Below are 21594 nucleotides of genomic sequence, written 5' to 3'. Positions count from 1 at the left end.
ACCAACCATATTGCAGAGAAAAGCCTGAAAACATGTCAGTGCACACTACTGTCTCAGAACCCACATTTTAAAGACTCTGATTTTTGTTTCCTTTTTTTGCTTCAATACAACCTCATGGCTTTAAGCCAATCTCCTCACACTTTTTGGGGCCTGACCCATTTTGAAAACTAAGAGACAGATCATTTGGCTGCTACCAGTAACAAGTTCTGTAGGGGTTAACTTTCCAGACTGGTTCTATTGCAGGTTTCCCTTTGGTCTTGAGTCAGTTAAAATACCAAAGCTCTTCTCCCTAACATTTTAAGCTGCAGTGACTCTGAAAGTAAATAAATGTTTCTGATAAAATAACAAGCTTGAAAAATTTAGTGGATGACAAAGATAACGAAAAAACCCTTAGTGCTTTTCTTTGTCAATAGCTTCTTCAAGGAAGATGGTCAGACTGGGCATTTATTTGGACGGGTAAGCCGTGACTCAGAGAAGTGGATCGATTGGCAGCGTGAGCCATTGCTCAGTGGTGGAAGCAAAAAGCTCACAGTTTTTCCTAGCTGATTAATCATCGTGACAGGCTTGCAGATTAAATGGTCTACACAGCTCCAGATGTTAGATGTGCATCCATCTCTTGCTGTTCTGCTGGTTCATAGGCAGTAGCCTGGATTCTTAAGATAATGATGATCATTACTGCTCAAAGCAAAAAGGAGTTGGGCTTTGTAATTTTATCCTACGATAGAGGAGACTTCTACAGAAGATAGCACAGTGCATATCATAGTCCAGACATGATGAAATGCTGGAAATCCTTTGGGCAGAGGTGGTGACAGTGTTGCACATAGAGCTTTGTGATGGCTCTCCCCTCAGCTCCCACCCCCTATCACAACTGTTATCAGCTGCACAGAGGAGGAGCAGGCATATGTAGCTGGATCTCTCCCCTCGAGCCCCCGCCAGTAAGGGCTGCATTAAACCCTGTTAAATCAATAACGAAACATAGCTTCTCTGCAATGGGAGGCAGCATCTGTTTGCTAGCGCACAGTAACGCTCTACAGAATTTATAGATAGGAAACAAAGAGTAAGATATGGCGAAAGCATAGGGGAACATCTTTGTGGCAGAAAGAGCTACCTAGCCTTGTCTAGGACAGACAGTCGGCTTATTACAAGTTTAAAGAGCGCTATGGGATCTCCAATGACTGCAGGTGATGAGAGACATCACTTTAATTCCCAAATAAAGTATAGCATCTTCATCACCACAGAGGCCCCAGCTTTGCCTTGGGCATCAGTGAGGAGCGACTCCATTGAGAGCGGTACCTGGGGAAGGGAGCACCTACAATCAGCACCCTGCTTTCCAGCGCTAGCTGCAGCCTCCTTCCTGGAGGTGCCCTCAGCAGCAAAGCCATGCTTCACTGGGAAGATCTCAGTGTCACAGCACAAACTGGGGTAGCTGCAGGCATTTCTTATTTTCCCTTTGCATATTTTCCTTGAAAGAGTGAAAGAGGTTACTATGGAGCTATTTATTTTCTTTCTTCTGCTAATCTCTTTGCTAAGTATTATGACTTTTTTTCAGTCCAACAGGAAGACCGATCAACTAGTCAACGGAGAATTTCATTCATCCCTAACCATTGCAACCTTTGAAAAAAGGTTATCAGCTAGTACCTACTAAACACTTTATAGATTAAAATGCTAACAGTCAGTCTCAAGCATCACAGTTCCTTTCCGGTATAAGTTGTACCTTTTTACTTTATAATACCTGCCATTGCTGATTTATAGAATCATGAAATAATCTTTTCAAATCAAGCAATAATCTTCTGAAATTATAACTAAGTTTTAAGACAGCTGCTGAACAAAAATGGGAATAATAAAAATGGTAACAATACCAAGTGTTTATATTTTTATTTTTGATCTCCAGGCCTCAAAATGCTTTCTGATACACATTACAGCTGAGGAAATGGAAACAATGGAAGCTGAAATGACTTGCCCAAAGCCCTGCAGAAAACGATGGCTGAGCGTCAGGAACAGAGCCCACATCTCCTGGTAACTGCCCAGTCACCACGCCAGCATATCTCCCTAGATGGGACATGGACTGCTACGATGACACAAGGGTCTGACAGTGCCTTTTAAAAGCTGATTTACATAGAAGGCAGGGGAGGTCTGGTTGCACTTATTGCTCTCTGGTTCAGTCAGTACTTGCAGGGTACATGTGCAAGTCAAAAGCCCATGTGTGACCCGTTCCGATACACGTTATTTATATAACAGTTCTACTGACTGAAAAATTAATAAACCCCCAGCTTGCAGCTGATGTGCAGACACACAGACATATCATCACAAATATCATTTTAGCTTGATTCCTTGTTATTTCCCTACTGCAGCACAACGATGCATCTAGCACAATAGCAAAATAAGCCTCTGGCTAAAGCAGCAGCTTGTTTAAATCACAGTGGTTCCTTCAGGCCATTTTTCTGTACGCAAGAGTCACAGGGCCTAAGAAAAAGTGCCATTTTCCAGGGCAGCATTTCTATATGAATATTTCATGCAGGTCAATCTTTGTCAAACTCATTTGCGATGCAGTGTTGCAAGGTGCTGAACACTTCCTTTACACTCTCAGTGCCCTGACTCCCAGCGTGCTTTTCAGTGAGGAAGATATATGTATTTGGGAAGAAGTAAGTATACGTCAAACACAGGGTGTCTTGAACCTAGTTTGACCTCTTAGCTGCCTCATCACTTAGCTTCATTATTTCTGTGTGCTGTTATCCCCTTGCAATACAGGTTTATCTTGCAGAACAGGCCTTATTTTTCAACCAGGTACAACTCTTAACAGCTCTTTCCTATTTTGGGGGATGTTGCGGACCATCTGCAGGATAAACTACCAGTACCAGGTCATGAAGTGCCAATCAAAGCTGAGCCTATAACTGTGGTGCATAACAGGGATTGCACAATACAAGAGGTCAAAACAAGGTTTCTCTCCTTATGTATTGTAGCCAGGGTCTATTTATAATTCTACGGTTAATTCCATTATTGAAACAGGGCTTGTATATCAGTGCTGGACAAAGAAGCTTTCCATGTGTAGAAAATGACACAAACTCAATCTTTGCGCAGCAGTCCCAGAGCCTGAAACTGCTTTTGTTAGTACAGTGAACACCTGTACTAATTATGCACTTCACTCACTTGGGGTCACCGCTCGTGGCAAAGGTTTTAAATCAGCCGCCCTGGGAGACAGACATCATTATATTGCCAGAGCAGTTGCTTGGACGCTGCGGAAAATAACCGAGCCTCAAACTAAGCAAACCTGAAAACCTACTAAAATGCTGAAGACTGTAAAGGTGAAAGGCTGTAATACCCCACTGCTGGGCACAACCAGACAGTCCAGAAGGTTTGAGTGACTAGAGAAAATGAAGAGAGTAATTAGATGACTATTGTTGAAATCTGAAGCTTAACATTATTTTAGATGAAATCAAGTATTTTTCTGACTTTGATTAAAATATGTTTTTTCATTTCATATTGTACAGTAATGCCCGACCAAGCAAAATTTGTAAGCATGTGAGAAGTCTCAGAGAAGTCCATGTCGTTCACTCTGTGGCGCAGAGGAACTACTTACGCACCTCACACCATGCTGCGGCTCAAGAGCCAAGCTCAGCATTGATTTTCTTCCCCTTTGCAGCTCCCCATTTGAAGTCATCGTCAGCCGCCGCAGTTCACCCCAGTGACTCCCCGCTCACCTCCCATGGCGCCCATCAGCGCTGGGCCATGCTTAGCTCGGCAGGGCACCAGGAAGCCTCTGCCTTCCCTTGGCCGGCGTAGGCACTGACGCCTGTGCCTTGCTGCTTCCTGGCCCGCGCCTGCCGTTCCTCCCCGTTCTGCCTGCCAGGCTGCTTCGGAAGCGAGCATGCGGCATGCAGCGATCAACCTGTGTGTCCCCAGTGCCCCATGTACTATGAGGCTTTTCAAGCTACCAACGCATACAAGAATGATGTCACCAGCTTGACAGAAAAGCCTGCTCCTGGACTGGTTTTATTGCTATTTCTTGCTTTTCTGCTCCTCAAGACAAAAGATCTCAGGAGTGACAGTACACCAGACTTGAAGACTCAATGGTATACAATCTGAAAACCGGTCTGAGGGGGTCCCAAACGCCGGCGCTCCACGTTCTCCTCCTAGTCTGTCCGCTGGTGGTTAACCCTCGCCAGCAGGCCTCTCGCCGGGCCACCCAGGGCAGGGAGCTCCTGCAGGTGGGCGCCTGCTTGGGTCTGCGGTGCTGCAGAGCTTCCGCGCTGCGCCGGCACGGCGGTCAGAGCAGAGGCGCACCGCTGAGGGACAGATGGCGCGGGCAGGGCTCGCCGCCGCGCTGTTTACAGCCCTGCTGCACAGCGGCGACGCACAACACGGTAATTAGAAGGGGAACGGGAGAAGAACTTGTTCAAAACCAACAAAGAGCAGGAGCAAGGGCAGAAAAATAACTGAGTGAGGGCAGAAAAGGAAGCTTTGAAGCGTTCCGCATTTTCGCAACTGCCTTCCGTGTGAATGCTAAAAAGGTTTTCAAGGATGCAAATGACCAAAAACACAAATTCTTTACGACGTGCCTAGGAACTCTAACGAGAACATTCAGGCTAGAGGTAGTGAATTGATTCATTTTATATCAAATTATCTCCAGCCTCTTTCATCTGTACTTCATCGGGTCATTTACAAGCACCCAGGATAAATTTTCATGGAAATGTATATGCAAACTTTTTCTGCTATTTGCATGACCCTTTTCAGGCAGATTCATTAGGCGACATTAGCAAAAAAAAATCCCTTTAGCTCTGTGTATCCTATGAACCTCTCTTTCCCTCCATTGTGGCTGAGGAACCAGACATGTTTTGCAACAATGTCTCCTAAATATACAATAGTCCCAATTTGCTTCTCTTTCACCCCAGAGTAAATGAGGAGTAAATTTATTGATGTCAATGGGATTAAGGTAATAGAAATGGCCTGAAAATGAGGATCACTTCAGCACATAGAAGAGAACACTCCAAAGGCTTATCCATCTGCACACAACGTACCCCCCTGCAGTAATGAAAACTGCACATATCACTGGGAGGAACTGGCGTTACCAAATGGTGCATTTTTTAAAGCAGATCTTTCCTCAGGGCACAACTGGACAGAGCATTTTGTTTTACTCTATTAAAAAACAACCCTGTAATAGAAATTCTAGCCATTTTACATTCTGTTATTTTTAAATTTAAACTTCCTATGACTGCATTACTTGCATAGAAAATATCTGGTAAAAGAAAAGCACTAAACCTGGCTGAATATATTCTGAGAAACTGTAGTTTTGGAAAAGAAATTGCAAGGTTTTTAGCATACACTGTAAAATTACTGATAACCGTCAGGTTATCCAAAGTGCAATTTAAAAATTTGTTTGCATTGTTTTCAAATAAAACAATCCCGAGACGGTGTGTAAAAGTCCCGAAGCGCAGGACAGTAACGAGTTTGTGCGTTAGGCCTGCGAAGTCCCTGGGTGCCCAACGTGGGAGACATCAGGAGCACACACGATTGAGTCAGCAGTAACTAAGACACATACATACAGTACAGGCCACTTAAGTCTCAAAACTGCCATTTATCATTTCCTGAGAGAACAGCTTCTTGGCAATTCTCCTTTAAAAACATTTTTTTCCCCAAACAACCGACCATTCCAGCAGGCTATGAATACCACTATAATTTGGTCTATTTTTCATATCAAGTAGACTCTGGGCTCTGGTTTGCAGTTAATTAAAGAAACCTTCTTTTTAGATTTCTAAACTTTGCTTGCAGCAGGGTAGATACCGCAGTGAACCAGCTCTAACTAGTGCCAGTCACAGCTGAACTGGATGAAGATGGGGGAAAAAGACACATAAATAAAAACATAGTTTTAAGCTGTAAAGTCAGCTTACATAACAGCAAATTCAGTTATGCTGCCAAACTGCTTTGTCTCTAATGCAAATAGCTGTCTTGGGTTCAACTGTACTTCATCCTGGAGAATCTGTACTAGCTCAGCACTGCCTAGCCGAATTTTACCTCGCTCTGTTATTATTGTTACTGCAGCCCAATAGCTCTTGGGAGCCCCAACGGGCCAAGAGCCGTATGCACACATACAAAGAAACAGTCCTCGCCTTGAAAACGCCAGAGCTAAACGGATGAGATGAAAACGGGGTGGGACGAAGGCTGTATTTTCATTCCTGTTTTATACATATGGAACTGAGATACAAAGGGATTAGATGTCTTGCCTGTGCTCTCACACAAAAAAATCTGGGGCAAAAGCTAGGAATTCAACCAAAGTTTTCAAGTTCAGATCAGCACCATCTTCCTTCATTAACCCTATGCCTACTGGCTACAAGACTGTACTCAAATCTAGATTTATAAGCTGAAACATTAGAGACAAGTTCTGCCTTTGGGCATGCAGGGCCTGAGCGTTGGAAGAGGAGAACATGGCTGTAACCTTTTGAAAGCATACATGTTTATATAATAATAGTTACTTGTGGCTTTGCTACTTGAAGATTTAGAAAAATCAAACTTGGGAAAAAAGAGACATATATTTTGCTTTTCTATTTGGTGAATAAAGTTTAGATTCTGTTATTTCGCTTCAGAACTGTCTGCGCAAACAGCCACAGAAACAGCAGAACACGCCATGCTTCAGAAAAAAAGCGTAAATAACCACGTCATGAATTTCTCCAAAAACCTGACCAGCAGTTCGCACAATCTTACTAGAAGAAAGAGGACTGTTGTAATAGCTGGTATATTTAAGCAGGAAAGAACAACATATTCTTATATTACTTTGTCTTTAAAAGACACATCTTCTAAAACCAAATCATTCTGCTGTATTTTGTTAACTAAGAATGTGTGAACCACTATTTTAGAGGTTCTTAATTTGGCCAAATAGGAAGTCAGGGTTTTGTTTTGTTGTTGATTCGTTGTTTTAAGATAAGAATAAACATACTGAAATTAGGACAACTTCCCCACAAATTTCAAGACCCCATTTCAGAACATGGAGTAGGAGAGCAGCTCAACAAAGCACTTACAAGGTTAAAAAATAATCATAGTAACATGGGCAACATGAAATTTCTCTTCCTAACTTGCTTTTTGGAACAGCTGAAATTTTTCAGCTGAAATATTTGCAAAAAACTTTAGCCTGAGGCATATACCCAAAACAGAAAACTTCAGGTCAGACTGTTAAAATTGTAAGCAACTAAGCCATGGTCTTATAATCGGAAATGTCTTATAAAGTTTTGGTAAGGCTGTGAAGCACTCTCAATGCTCAAGAACAGGCAGGTGAGTACACATAATAAATCCCCAAATATTTTTACATAGGAGACAAAATGTGCTTCATGGCTTAGCTTCAACATCACACTGCTGGTTAACTCTGCAGAAAAGAGTATTATTATTCACCTAGGTTAGTAAATCGAGTTTGTGCTGTATGGGAAATTATGGCATATCACAACTTTTCAACCTATCAAAGTACTGAGATATCTCAAGAAGTGGCAACTGCAAACTATGTTAATTCAGAAACATCTGCATGGTTTTATCTTCATTATGAAGGCTGATAATATTGAAACAATTCATTTAAAAAGTAAAAACTGTAACACTACTCTAAAAAATCCAAAAGGAATAAAAAGAAAACAAAATGGTCCAAATGCAGCATTTCAATGTCCTTGCATTAAAATGCTTAACGCAGTGAAGAAGTCTAACTCAACCATTCCAAAAACCTTTTACTGAAAATGTTATCAAAGTAGCCTTGTTCACATGTGGCAAAATGTGGAATTCTAATGGGACTTTCACTTTTCTCCCAAAACATTATTTTTGCCAGCTCTATCTAAAATTTGAGATGAGGTGTTTAAGACTTCTTCCTTTCTGAATAAAATCCGCCCCCCCAAGACAAAAGCGACCATTTCTGGGTCTTTGCTCGCCACCAGCACACCTTGCCAGCGATGTCGACACAAGCGCCTGCTCATTTGGGAAGCGCTGAGGAGCAGGCCTTGGAAGAAATGCCTGTCATTAGGGCTATCGGTTTTAAAATCATTTACAAAACTGAAGAATTTCCTGTTTCTGTAAGTGGCTCTAACTAGCTCTTTCCAGCAGCAATCCCTGGAGAGGCAAATTGTTTTTCTCTGCACAGAACTGCGACGACTACTGCTGCAAAGCAGTGGGACTGCCAATAACCTCAGTGTGATCCTTGGATGTTTTAAGTGTATTTTCTAACTTCAGCTTTGCCCAAGGTGAGCAGATAGCATGACCTGCTTGTGAGTTTTCCAAAGCAGACTGAATCTTGGGAACACTGTGTGAAAATATGATAGGATGGATATCCTCTAAAGCCTGTGGGACCTTTGCCATAGACTTTATAAGGAGCAGGAGCACAGTCTAGAATAATTATTTCTTATCAACCACATATTTACTTTAGGACTAGCCCCGCGAGCACTTAGGTCAGGGCTGGCCCTGGAGACCCTTCAGTCTCAACGGTCAATCAGTGTCAGTGCTTGCTCATTATTTCAAGTTTTCTTAAAAAAGCTTCTCCAAGCCTTCTAGTTACAGAAAGGAGTGGAAAAAATACATTCATCCAATTATTAGAGGTGAAAATTTTCCTTTAAACTCCTGTATTGTTTGGTTTCGGTGATATAAGAAACCATCTTGATCCTATAGCCTAATTTGTTAAACCAGGCTTGTACATATTGATTTGATTACCGGGAAAAACACAGAGGGAAAGAACACAGTAAAAGCTGGTCATGTGGTTTTATGAGACGCAGATCTAAAATCGTAGTCCTGGTTGTCTCTTGGGGAACGTATCAGACTCTGGTTTATGCAGGGTACAGGAGAACATCCTAGCTCATGAATCCTGCTGTGAACAGCACTAAGCTTCACTGCACAACCAACATTATCAGCGGAGATGCACAATCACACCCGACCAGGCTAGCCTATTGCCAGAAATGTCACGCAAAGGGAATTTTAATAAAGCAAAACAGAGGTTTTGACGATCACTGCAGGGCAGTGGGCATTGCCTTTTGAATGAATCCTGCTGTTGGATTCCAGGATGTTCTGTCCACTTTGAAGGAATGCTCTTGATTTAATTTGTATTTAAGGAGTTAATATGGATACGAGCTATTTTGTGGAAATCCAGGTACGCCTGCTGACTGTTTAAAATGCTCTCCTAGTGAAACCTTTACCTCTCTCTCTTACAGGGATCTCTTCCCAGGCCTCCCGCTTGGCTGGTGTAGAGCTCTCCTCCACCATCCACTGGAACCTCCCTCTTTGGCTATAGAGGTCTATATATCAGTTTTTCAATCCTGTTTTCTAGACAAGTGCTCTACTCTGTGCGATTATGACATTGTTTCTGATATGAATGGTTCTCATTGCCACCAACGTCCTCCCTGCCGTTCCCCCAAAATAACAAATCCTGGTTGAAAACCAAAACAAACAGTAAATTTTTATCACATCGAATTTGTTAATACTACTTTCCCTGAAATAGTTCCCAGGCCTTTTGTACGTTAAAATAAAGGCCCAAACATTTACAGCCAGCATGCTAAGCCAACTAATAATTTATTTGAGCCATACTGAAAAGCTCAAGTGGGATTTTGAATGAAAAATTTAGTGAATAAGCTGATATCCAAATACAGCCTTGGAGTCCTGCCACTGTAATACACAGGATGCATGGAGCTCTCCCAATGACCAAGACATATATTGAAAAACAAACAGTCAATCAGATGACACTTAAGTCTTGTCAATCTGAAGTAGAAAGGATACTGCCTTTTAGTAGACTGTGAGCCTTAATATTTCCTGACCTCGGTAGTCACAGATGACTGAGTGTTAAACTCCTGCTGCTTTAAAGAAGAAAAGATTATTTTTAATCATTTAGCAGTAAGATAAGGAAGGCAAAACGCTGCCTTCAGAATTTCATGGGAAAATTCCTTCATGGAGAATTCCCAGAGATTTTACTGGGAATATGCATGTACAGACTATGGGATTAAATCTCTTGTTATTAGATCAGAAAAGACAGATTTTTTTAAAGTCACTTCAGAACTCTGAAATTGCTTTGACGATTGCTTACATCTTGACAAATGAAAAATAAAATATTTGTCAATTTTTAAAGCCCTTTTAAGAAGTGAAGAATTTTAGGGCCTATAGAGACACTATCTTCTCAAATTAGTAGATTGTTTTAAATGTCTTTAAATTTACTATTTTGTACCACTGTGAATTTAAAACCATGAAAAGGTTTTTTTTCTTCCTTGTTTTTTTTCTCTCATTATTTTTCCTCCTATTGTCTATCTAAAAGAAAATTAATTCATATAGAAGAGCAATGTGAAAAAAACCTCTTAATTTACTGCATGGTAGTTTGTTTCCAATATTGCAACGGATTGGAGTTTCTAGCACCCTGTGGCTTTGGCTGGATGGAGAGGATTGGTTTAGCCTTGATTTGAACCTGCCGTTTACCACACACTGTAAGCTCTTCCCATAGAGCAGACTTTCAGTGAGGACTGTGCGAAAAAATTCTCGCTGCTGGCCAAAAGCAGGAAAAAGTACAACGTTTTACATTTGTATCTTTCTTTTTACAATTATTTTAGCAGTGCATAATGAAAGAATTTGTATTTTGAGAATATGCACTTTTTACTCTGACAAAGGAACCTTGCTACTCTTTTTACTGGCTTTTTGGCTTTCACAAAATATACAAAAGATACGAGAAATTTGAATTTTAGCATATGAAGAGTGTGGATGTCCTAATTGTTGTGTTCTTTGCAGCTTTACTGAACCAGGCTCTCGTTGCCTTTTAAATATTCTGCCCCATCAGCCACCTTGGGGATAGCCTGGGTGTTTGTGTGCATATGAGTACATTTAATTGACAGGCTTACCTTGTGAACTACTTAAGAGCCGCGGAAATGGCTTTCAATAAGCAAGCAAACAGTTGGAATCATCGCTGCAACTTATCTGAACATCTTGCGACTCCAAAGTTGAGCTAAATACACCAGGAAGCCTGGACTTGCATTTCAGTGCTTCTCTTTCTAACTACAACCTAGAATCCGAGAGGTAAGTTAAAAGGAGAAACAATTTATAGTTAAAAATAATACAAAGATAATTCAGCAAAGGGTTGAACAGTACTTCCCGTGTCTCAGCTGTGCCTTTACTGAGTACAGCTTGGCCCTAACCAGGTGAAGGCTGCTGCAAGTGAGTAATTTTGCACCCTGCGAATATTCTTCATCCCCTTCCCTGGTGCTTCTCGGGGTGCAGAGTTAAGTGCACAGATAAGTCTGTGCGAAGGCTGGGCTCTAGAGCGCACTTCATCCAAGAGTTGCAAACCAACTTTAAGAAGAAAGATGCTGTAATAATTAAAAGTATACAGCTTAGGCTCAGGAGATTTGGTTTAATATGATCTTGAGTGAATTGTTTTAGAGAGAGGTCTTTGAAATATGTAGAGAATTTAACTACTAGTCCCATGGTCTCACTTCAGTTTTTCATCCTAAACCTTGTGAACACTTTTGAAAATCTTTCCCTGTTGCCACAGTTTCCAAACTGTAAAATACTTCTTTGACTCATAATGACACCGTCATGGACATAAATGCATTTTGTCTGCTGCATGTTCACATTAGGCCAATAAGGCCTGCTAGCTATACAAGTGGGAGGCAAATAGATTTACAATTGCAAACGCAGAGTTAAGCCTCCCAAATAGAAACGAACTGGGAGCAAACCTCTGAACTTTGGGAAAGTTTAAATCTGTCTTTCCTCAGCTCCCAGCACACGGATGCAATACTCATCTCAACGGCTCACCACAGTTTGGGGAGACAGGGAATAATATTTTTATTATTCCCATTCTACAGATGGTCGAAGTGAAGCACTGCAAGGTTTATTGACTTACTCCAAGTTGCACAGCATGCTTGAATGGAAGCAGAACCCCAGCTGGCCTGATTCCCACTCCTAGGCTTTTAACCGTTACACTGTATTTGCTCCTTTTAACAACTGATTATTTTATTGCTCTAATCACCACCAAGTAGTACTTCTTTAAGTTACATTAAGCCTCTCTATCACGATACGAAGACAAAACTACAGATATATTTTTTTCCATCAGTGCATGGGCAGAAATTTAGCTGCTTTTGTTTAAATGCAAGCATACATAGGGCAGTGAGAGGACCCAGACACTGAGAAATTAATTCTGCCCTCACTTCCATGTGCACAACATGAATTAAACTAAGAGCAGAAATCAGTTGTTAGTGTCTTCACTTTACTTACTTCAAACCTACTAAAATATCACATTTTAAATGTGGGTTACTGCATACTTCTGTTAGTGTATCACCCCTCCAAGTATCAATGACTAAACAACTAAGGGAGCACAGTAATGTTTTCACTGTATGACTCTGTTGCTTAAGCAAATATGGAATAGTTGGAGCTTGGCTTTGGCTGTTATATAACAGCAGGAACACTGGTGAAGCATCTTCCAAAAGTGAGTTATTTATCTGGCCAGGGAGCTTGCTTTTTTTTTTTCCTTCCTTTCTTCCTTTCTTTCTTTCTGCGCACACGCATGAACCTGACCCAACTTGTTTCCAGAGAAGAATCTGTGCTTGTTGCTGCCAAACAATGACTGCAATCATTTTTCTCCAGCCATACATTGAAATGGGGGGAGGGTGAAGGGAAAGAAAGAGAGAGAGAGAAAAGCTCTTTTGTTTGAAAGTGTGAAGCGCTCTGTCGAAACATGTCTCTTCAGGGTAGTTTTAAGTTGCAGAGCTGATAAGAAAAAAAAAACCCAACATAATGATTTCCTTCTGCTTACTGTGCCTACCCTCTGAGCGCTTTCTTCTGCTCCTGGGGCCCACTAGGCATGAGATAACTCCTGAGGAAAGAACCGCCCATACCTCGACCTACGTTAATACACTCAGTACACACATTTGCTTAGGTTTTATAACGTTTGACAAAATCTTTGTCCCTATACTCCCCCCCTCCCATGTGCTTCCCAAAAGGGCTTCTGTCTCCACATTAAATTGACGGGGTGTCTCAACATATCTGACAACCTTTGCTGACCAGGCTGCTGTGCTCAGAACTTATGGATTGTGGGACTTGCAAAGGGGAGGGACAAGGCTGATTTGGGGGCTCTCCTCCATCCAGAGGGAGCCTGACACTTATGAGCTGGGAAAACTGCTGCTGGCCAGAAACCAGGCCAGAGATGTTTTAATCGAAAAAAATCTCTTAACAGGCTAGCAGTAAAACTACAGGATCTGCTGGAGAATCTTAGAAGAGATACAGACAGACAGACAGACACAGTCACCTTGTTGCTAATTCAATTTGGTTCACAGAACTGAAAGAAAAGTGGGATGCAAAAGAGAAAAGGGAGTTGCAAAAGCAACATATGAGAAGCAATGGAGCATCCGACAAGCAAAAACTCTTTATCGTAAGGAAAGAGGGAAAACAAGCCAAATTGTTCTTTCCACACAGATTAATTAAATAAATAATATTCCTGCCAAAAGTTTGCCAACCACCTTTAAACTGCAGTGTAACGTGTTCACACTGGATCAGCCTAGGAACGTAGCAGTTCCTGTCCATTCCTGTTTACAGATTTTTTTCTTTTTTTTTAATTAAAAAAAAGCCTTTGCTTTGGAAAGAATTTTCTAGTGTGTGACTACTGTAATACATAATAAATCAGTCTGGTTAATCTTTTTATAAGAAAGGAACAAAACAGATTGGTGCTTGTTCTATAAAAGCTCTGGCCCTACCCCTTCCATAGCACTGAATCTCTTCACACACTACTTCAGCCATCTGTCAGAGGAAAATACGTACCCAAACGCTGAAGTACCCATGCCCCTAATCTCAACAATTCAACTAGTTTGCATCCTGCTATGTTATTCTAATTTTCAGGACAAGGTTTCTTTTCTCCTTAAGAATATACCCAAAGAAACAAACTGGAATAAACAATCAGAACAAGTACCACAGTTAGCTTGGGGAAAGGGCATTTTCTCCTTAAAAGGAACAGGCATCCAGTAACAGACATAACCTATTTATGCAATGAGCATCACCATTTCACCAACCTCCGTTGGGTTGTGCTGTCTCACTTTTTTAAAATGAAAATTAACTGCATATCTGTGTTACTCTGAGATTCCAGGCAAATAATGTTCTTCAGAAAGACAGGACGGCTCCTTTCCTGTGCCTGCGGGAACCTTCTCAGCTTCAGATCGCTTGTCTGAATGCAGCGCTAGCTACTATCCACTGAAGTGTTCTTCCCTGACAGGCCTTAACAGATACAGGAGCCTGGGGTTTCAATGCCGTTTTCCATGACTCAGGTGTCAGCATCAAAGCTGACGCTCAGCTCAACCTTGGGCATATAGTTTCTGGATTGAAAAGCTATGGTAAGACACAGGGGAGAAGCTTGAATTGACTGCATTTTATCTTCAGCATGGTCATACCTACCTACATGAACTTCATGTTGAAAAAGGGGAAATTTTAAGAGTTTCTCTCCCCTCCACCTCCCGGACAGAGTGTTGCCTTTCTGTTGGCTTAGAGGCAGGTATGGGGTAGTCTTCAACTTCCCTCCTAGGACAGGGAGCATTTTAATAGGGAAATCTGCCTTGAGGATACTTCTCTCACCAATCATAACTAAATTAATCAGATAGGTCTATGGATTAATAACATAAGGAAAAACAGGCAGGCTGAGATAGAGACTCACACAGATGAAAGTAGCTACCAGGTGCTTCAGACCAGACCTCCCTCCTGTGATATCTCTTGGATCAGTAGACACCTCTGTTACCTAGATGTGATTCGAGGGCCAGCAAAGCTCAAATAGAGATTTTTTTTTGGAAGTTTTCTGGGCAAACTGTACAACTTCTTCATATATTGAACTCTGTAGATGTATCAGCACACTGCTGTTTTTACAGAACATGCAATATTAAATTACTGATCTCAAACTACCTTCTGTCCTTCATAGAAATTTCCTGTTCTGAAAGCCCTCCTGTGCCTGACAGGTTCATCAGCTGCTGCAGAGATTTTGAATAAACTGTTCTTTATTTATGATGTGACATTCACTTCTCTGGACATGTGTTCTGCTTAATTTTACAGCTGCAGAAATTCTTCAGTAAACAGATTCTTATTTAATCATGGCATAGGACAAGAGAATCAGAATCTGCTGCTATTCAAAGAATAGAGCACAGCCTACCAGAGAAGTGAGTGATATGGTGGTAGAGTGCTGAGCCTTATATAATGTATACTACTCAAGCAATGCTCATGTATTTCATGTCAAAGACTATCTTCTACATACTTAGGTGTCATGAACAAGCCACTTGGTAAAGCAGTGCTTGGAGAGTGTAAACTTTTGCATTAACTTAATACAAGTGCTGGGAAATTACATTGTAAGTTCCCTCCTCAAATAGCTAAAGGCTAGACTTTATGAAGGGAGTTATTCAGATAAGTAATAGCCTCTAGCTAATCTTTTCCTGAAACCATACAGAAGGCAATAACCTCAGAAAAGCCTGAGCCAGCTGTCCCTTCCACTTACAGCTTCAACTTGCCTGACAGGAAATTTATTTTTCCTTTTATCAGAACTCTTAACTGACCATTTTAGGGTCTGATCCAGCTTCCAGTAAAGTCAATGGCAGTTGAATCGTGTCCTTAAAATACTTACAGAAGAAAATGAAAATCATCTGAAAATACTAGAGTCATCTGAAACTACTAGGTAGGCAGAAAATGTTCCACTGACTACATATTTTAAGCAATGTAACAGGCACATACATCAGTATGCTGTATGCAGTTTCTGAAGGACACAGACGGAAGTTCAAAAATCATTCTGGTTCTACATGATAGCTCAGACCAAAGGCAGATTGACTTTCATCTTAGTTAAAAGACACAGGAGAAAATCCCTTCTCAATTTTAAGTGAGTAATTATAAGATGCTTGCAGTGACACAGATTTTCCATTTCCAAGCCTGTCTTAAAATTTAATTTCACAAGTCTGCAGTCTGTGTGTCACTGTCTAACCTGGCCCTCGTTTGGATAAGTGAGTTTCCTACGAGTGCAGGGGCCCACAGGCGTTTGCAGGAGATAGCGGTTCTGTTCCCAGTAACAGTGAATCTAGGCAAGTCTAAGAAGCCAAAGAGAAACTGTTGCAGGGAAATGCTGTGTGAACGTACACTAGAGCAGATCTTTACAAGTTTATACCTTGTGCATGAGTAACAACAACAAATTACTATCATTTGTATTAAGTATTTATTATTATAACTCTAGGAATGACTAATCCAGTCAGGACTCCAACTGTGCTAGATTCCATATTAAAAAATGAAAGAAAACACAGGAAAAGAGAGTCCCTGCTTCAGATGCCTTCCAAACCAAGTGCAAGACAAGTGCTATGGTGACAACAAGGCAGCAAGACAGACAGTGCCTAAAGCTTTATACTGGTGTGAGAGCAGAGGAGAGTTTTTCAGAAAGTTTTGGAAAAGCACAATACCTTTAAGGTATTTATGGAGACCAACTCTGAGCAGATGTACCTATGAGGCAAAGTACAAATGAGCTTCTCTAAGAAGTGGGTGATGGAAGCCGGTGTAAGCGATGAACCAAAGGCAAGAACTGGCTTCTTGCTACCCAGTGAGAGATGATAGACAGGAAGGAGATAGATGACAAAAGGTCTTGAAAATGAATACAAGTACCATATGTTCAATATGACAGAGAATTAGAAGGATGAAAAGAGAGGGGACTTGGAAACCTCAGCAGCAGGCATTTTGATAAAAAGATGCAGGGTGAAATTGTTTCTGTTAAGGTCAGAGAAAATGATGCAATAACTGAAATTTGAGATGACGAGAGCCTAAACAAGTCTTAATATTAAATGACAACAACAATTAATATGGTGTGGCACAACTCAAAATGAAAACCTGGAGATTTTAGGCTGGATGGTGTAAATCACTATTTCCACCGAGTAAATGGTGTTAAACAGGTTACACCAACTAAATTTCTAGATCCTTACAGTTTAACAAAATCAATACATTTGAAAAAACATATCTAGTTTTTGAAGAAGTTATTCTGTCTTGATTGGAAAGGGATATATTGACTAAAGCTTTAAACATCATTCAAGAAAAGTCTCAGGAGTGTCTATGCTGTCTCTCAGTTTCGCTGTATTAAATTCTGTGCTGTAAAAAGATGCCTTTTAAAGATGCAAATACACCACTTACAAATTCTGGCATTCCATGTCCATAACTCACGTTACAAATGTTCATAATTACTGCTGTATTTACTTTTCTTTTTTTTTTCTTTCTTACAGTGAAACTGTTTTATGCTAGCATTGACAACAAAAAGTAGGAAAAGAAATAAAATTTTCATCACCTTTCACATCTGAAAGCATGAAAGAATCAAGAGATTTTGTATAACCACAGAGTTCTTCTTAGTGAATTAGATTTTAATAGGAAAGGGCACAGGTAATCCCTGGCAACTTGGAAGCCTGGCTGTTGATTTCACCATCTTCTTTAAGGTTTTTGCTGTGTGTCAGGCAAGTACAGCAATTATCAGATTTTGGAATAATCTGTATTTGTGTCTCAGTACAGCATATTCCATAAGAAATACTGGAAATAATGCGTGGCAGTGAGTTAGTATTAGCATTTAAAGGCATGTTTTAACATATATTTGTGTCAGTCTACAAGTAAATGCACTATGAAATATCTATTTTAAATTGAAAAAAAAAAAGACTAAAACATATCATTCCATGATTAGAAAACTCCAATAATCTAAAGCAATTTGTTAAGACAGCTGCACAGACAAAATAGCTTTTAAAAAGCAAAAATGATGCTTTTAAAATGTAGAATAAACTCCATCCATCCAAACTTTACAAGTTGGGAAGTAAGTTAGAGAGGCTCATGCATCCCATAAAGACTTCCTTTACATTTCCTGGGAAGGCCCATTGCCCAATATATTCAAAACCTGAACACAAAACTTGAACAGAGCTCTCATGTACCTTCACATTTCATATATTAACAAGTATTACATATGTTATACATATATTAATAAATTGCACTTCCAACTGTTGCACAGACCATGCTTTTAGGAAATTATTTTGTCATTACACTGCCGAGGACACTGAAAGATTCATCCATCAAATTAAAATGTGGTGGCTTCTACTTGGTACAGTGCTAATTTGTTCTGGATATAACACAGTTCGGCACTTCTGGAAGCACACTGTGAGACTGGTGTAGATTACTGGCAAAGGTGTGCAAAGACAACTGAATCATTTGCCAAGAAACACTGGAGAATAACCTGTTTTTCAGTGACTTAAGAACTTTCAAGAATGTAAAGCTGTGCCATCAGAAAACTCAAATTAAACTAAAAAAGAAAATACTTTATTATAATTTCTTTCACTTACAATAAGAGCTACGGAACTTTTTTCTGGGTGGAACTGGTTTAAAAATGGAGATTACCTTGAAGTAAAGTCTGTTCCTTTTACAAGATCACATTTCAAGCCATGTCAGCTACTATTGCTCACATGGAAAATTAGCACTAGAAACTTACAGGAGACTTCTAAACACTACATGACTAGTTAAATGGTTAGACTAGCAGTGGGGGAACAGTTTGAATACTGCTCAGCTATATTAATTTTGTGTGTCTTATGTAACAATAGTTGGCAAATCACATGAAAAATTTATGTAATTATACACCATGTTAACTGAGAAATACAACCTACAGGCCATTTGTGCTTCAATCCATTTTTCATCTGAAGGAAATTCATTGTGATGCATGCTTCAAATTCTTACTGTAAAATTATGACGTAGCACTGTAAAGTCTCACAGATTTTTACACCAGAGGTGGGCTCTAAAGCAAACTCTGGAGCTGAGGAACACAGAAATTTCATGAAGTTAGGGCTTTACAGCAAAACTTTACTCATAGTTCTCACCTACATCGTATCTCAACTATTTCCCAAATTCTGGAAGATTTCAGATCCAAAGGATTGGCTTACCACCAATTCAGCATCTTAAAATAGCATTTATTAAAATCAGGGAAGCTCTTTCCCTTGACTTCCATGGATTTTGAGTCAGACCCATAATCCATCAATCTCTGGCCTTTCTCCTAATCACAAAATTACCTGCAGGAATACATTTTTGCAGTGCAGAACCTCTACTCAACAGAAGATTGGAATGGTTCCACAAAGCTCACTTCAGAGAGGACAGAAGTTCTCACCTTTTTCCACCCCTTTATATTGGAAAAGAAAAACTTGTTGAGTTCACGGCCCTCAGATTGAAAGCTGACGTGTACAAACCAACAATATGCTTCTTTCTGATATTGTGAATACCTTGAAAATTAAACTGTGAGGGAGACTGTGGGGTGTGGAGAGGGCGAGGGACCATAAAATCTCCACTGGCCTGAAATGCATGAAGAAATGCAATTCTTTAAGAGTGGGGAAATTAGGGTCTACTCATTGTTGAGAAGTCTTGAGGTTATATGTTTAACAGGATTTAAAAAAAGATGGGTTCTCTTTTCATGCTTGATTTTTGGAAGCTACTGAAAGCTGGATTTGGCAATGAATCACTGCAAATGAATTGAGGTTCTGATGTCAAATAGCCCATGTCAGTACTGATTCATCTTTAAATAACAAAACCACTACCAAAACCATCCCGTTAGATGTCACAACCCAAAAGCCTAAGCAAAATCCTTGGATAAAACTGAGTTTCCCGAAGTCATGCTTTGTGCTAGACTTTCTTGTTTGGAAGTTCAGTTAAGCCTTATAAACACACCAGGATGGAAATAGTTACAATTAAGTACTGCAAAATGGGGAATCTAAATCTTTAATTCTTTTATTGGCAAAGACATTCCAAAGGTGTTCCTACAGCTTATATGAATACAAAACAACAGTCTAGGAAATAAAAAGGCAATATAACTTCATTCCCACCTAGCAGTCTCCTAAGAATCCTGCTTTGGAGCTGGAGAAATGGTGCCCTGTTAACTTCATGTTACTTGACAATTTACTCTTCACTTCTGTCTTGTCCTAGAGTTACAGCTACAGACTCACAAAATTGCCCGATTCTGGAGAGGCAAGAAAAAAAATCCTATCTTCTTTGCCTCATCCAAAAATATCTCAGTTTGATAATAATGCAAATGGAGGGAAATATACCTCTCCCATGAATAAAAATTTTTCTTTCCTTCCCTGCAGCTCTTCCAGAGAATTTGCGGTAGTGGCTGGTTTTATTAAACTGCCTCTTCCAAAACTAAGTGGCTGGAGTGACTTGGGCATCACTGCAGCTCAAGGTTTCTAAGTCTTTTGTTAAATGGTTGATAACGTGCCTTCCTCCAAGCAAGAAGGAACAGAAGCAAAATCCTCTTCCTTCTGCTTCTGAAGAAAGGCCAGATCCGAGTTAGGAAGAGAGCTCACTTCAGCACAGCGTGCTCCACTTCACTTCAGACACTAGCTTTCTTTGTCACTGCAGCACCTGAAGTTGAAACGTGTCATTTCAACCACAGTAGTCATTCCAGTCATCATAAAATTCAGGGCACTGACTCATTCAAGCAACCAATAGCAGTTCCATGTGGCAACGTATGGCTCTTAGTTTTGGAAAGCAAATTTTAATATTACAACCCTCATGAGGGAAATCAGCCTGGCAGTCTAGAGCACCATTTCCTATCATTATGGGGTTCAGGACATGCTAAGTATACGTAAGAACTATAGAAGTCTCATTAAGTGGACGTAGATATAAACATCATGGTAATGAAATACTTTTGGTGGAAATGCGACAGTTCCAAGCTACCCCAGGCTTCTGCACTGATTATAGTCTTAGAAAGAAACATCTGCTTGTCAAGGGAGCCTTTTCTAAGAAAAGTGGAATTAAAAAAATAGAAATAATTTAGTAATTCAATGGCTTGATTAACGCAACAAGCATCATCACCAGTCATTGCCCCACTCAATAAGTCAGACAGAAGTTCGTATTCAGAAATATGGTAGTTTTATGGCTAAATTTAGACTTTCCATAACCTATTTGTTTCAGTCCATTGGACGACATTATCTTCAACAAACAACAAGGAATTTCTAAAAAGCAGCCAAGAAAAAAATTGATTTAAAATAGAGCGTATTTTAGAATTCCAGTGTAAAGAATTAATCAAATTCATAAGATTTAAGAATATTTCACATTGACAGAGTTAAATCCTGGAGCAGAAATGCATATTTGCTTACTACTTGCATTCCCTGCCCAGCTGGATGATTCCCTTTCTCCGGGGGAATCCTCGGTGGAGGGGGAGGTTGGCAGAGCTGATTGTATCACCCCACTCACCCGTGAAAGGGAAGTGCTGTGTAGAGAAAGCATGACCAAAATCTAATGATTTTTTGTGGAGCAAAAAGCTCCTTAGTTGATGCTAAAGTCTGGTTAGATCATGACAACCTGAAGGCTGCTCCGCCTAAACCCCAAGCTCTAGGGAACAGACCACCTACTTAAAGCTATCTTTCCACACTTTTAGCCAGATCAGATGAAGTACTCGCCCAAAAGGAGAAATGATAAGGCTAGTCGAAGATGACAAAGGACATTACAGAAGTTATTTAAAAGCACCAGTACACTCACTTATTACAGGATACACAGAGACAATAAGAAATTAAATTGCTTTCACAAACAGCTGGGTTGGAAATGGTTTCCCTATCTGATTTCTAATTTCTTCCCTTTCCACAAGGCACAACCTCCAAACATTGTGAA

At 40.3% G+C, this 21594-nt stretch overlaps 1 protein-coding gene across 1 annotated transcript in view; it reads right to left on the bottom strand.

Annotated features, from left to right (window-relative positions):
* Nucleotides 1–21594, bottom strand: part of KCNQ1 (potassium voltage-gated channel subfamily Q member 1) — a 376056-nt gene that overhangs the window by 15745 nt on the left and 338717 nt on the right. The window lies entirely within an intron of this gene.

This window comes from Apteryx mantelli, chromosome 4, assembly GCF_036417845.1.
Source record: "Apteryx mantelli isolate bAptMan1 chromosome 4, bAptMan1.hap1, whole genome shotgun sequence".
NCBI lineage: Eukaryota > Metazoa > Chordata > Aves > Apterygiformes > Apterygidae > Apteryx > Apteryx mantelli.
Note: the sequence above shows the minus strand (reverse complement) of the source record. Positions and strands in the feature narration are given on the sequence as shown.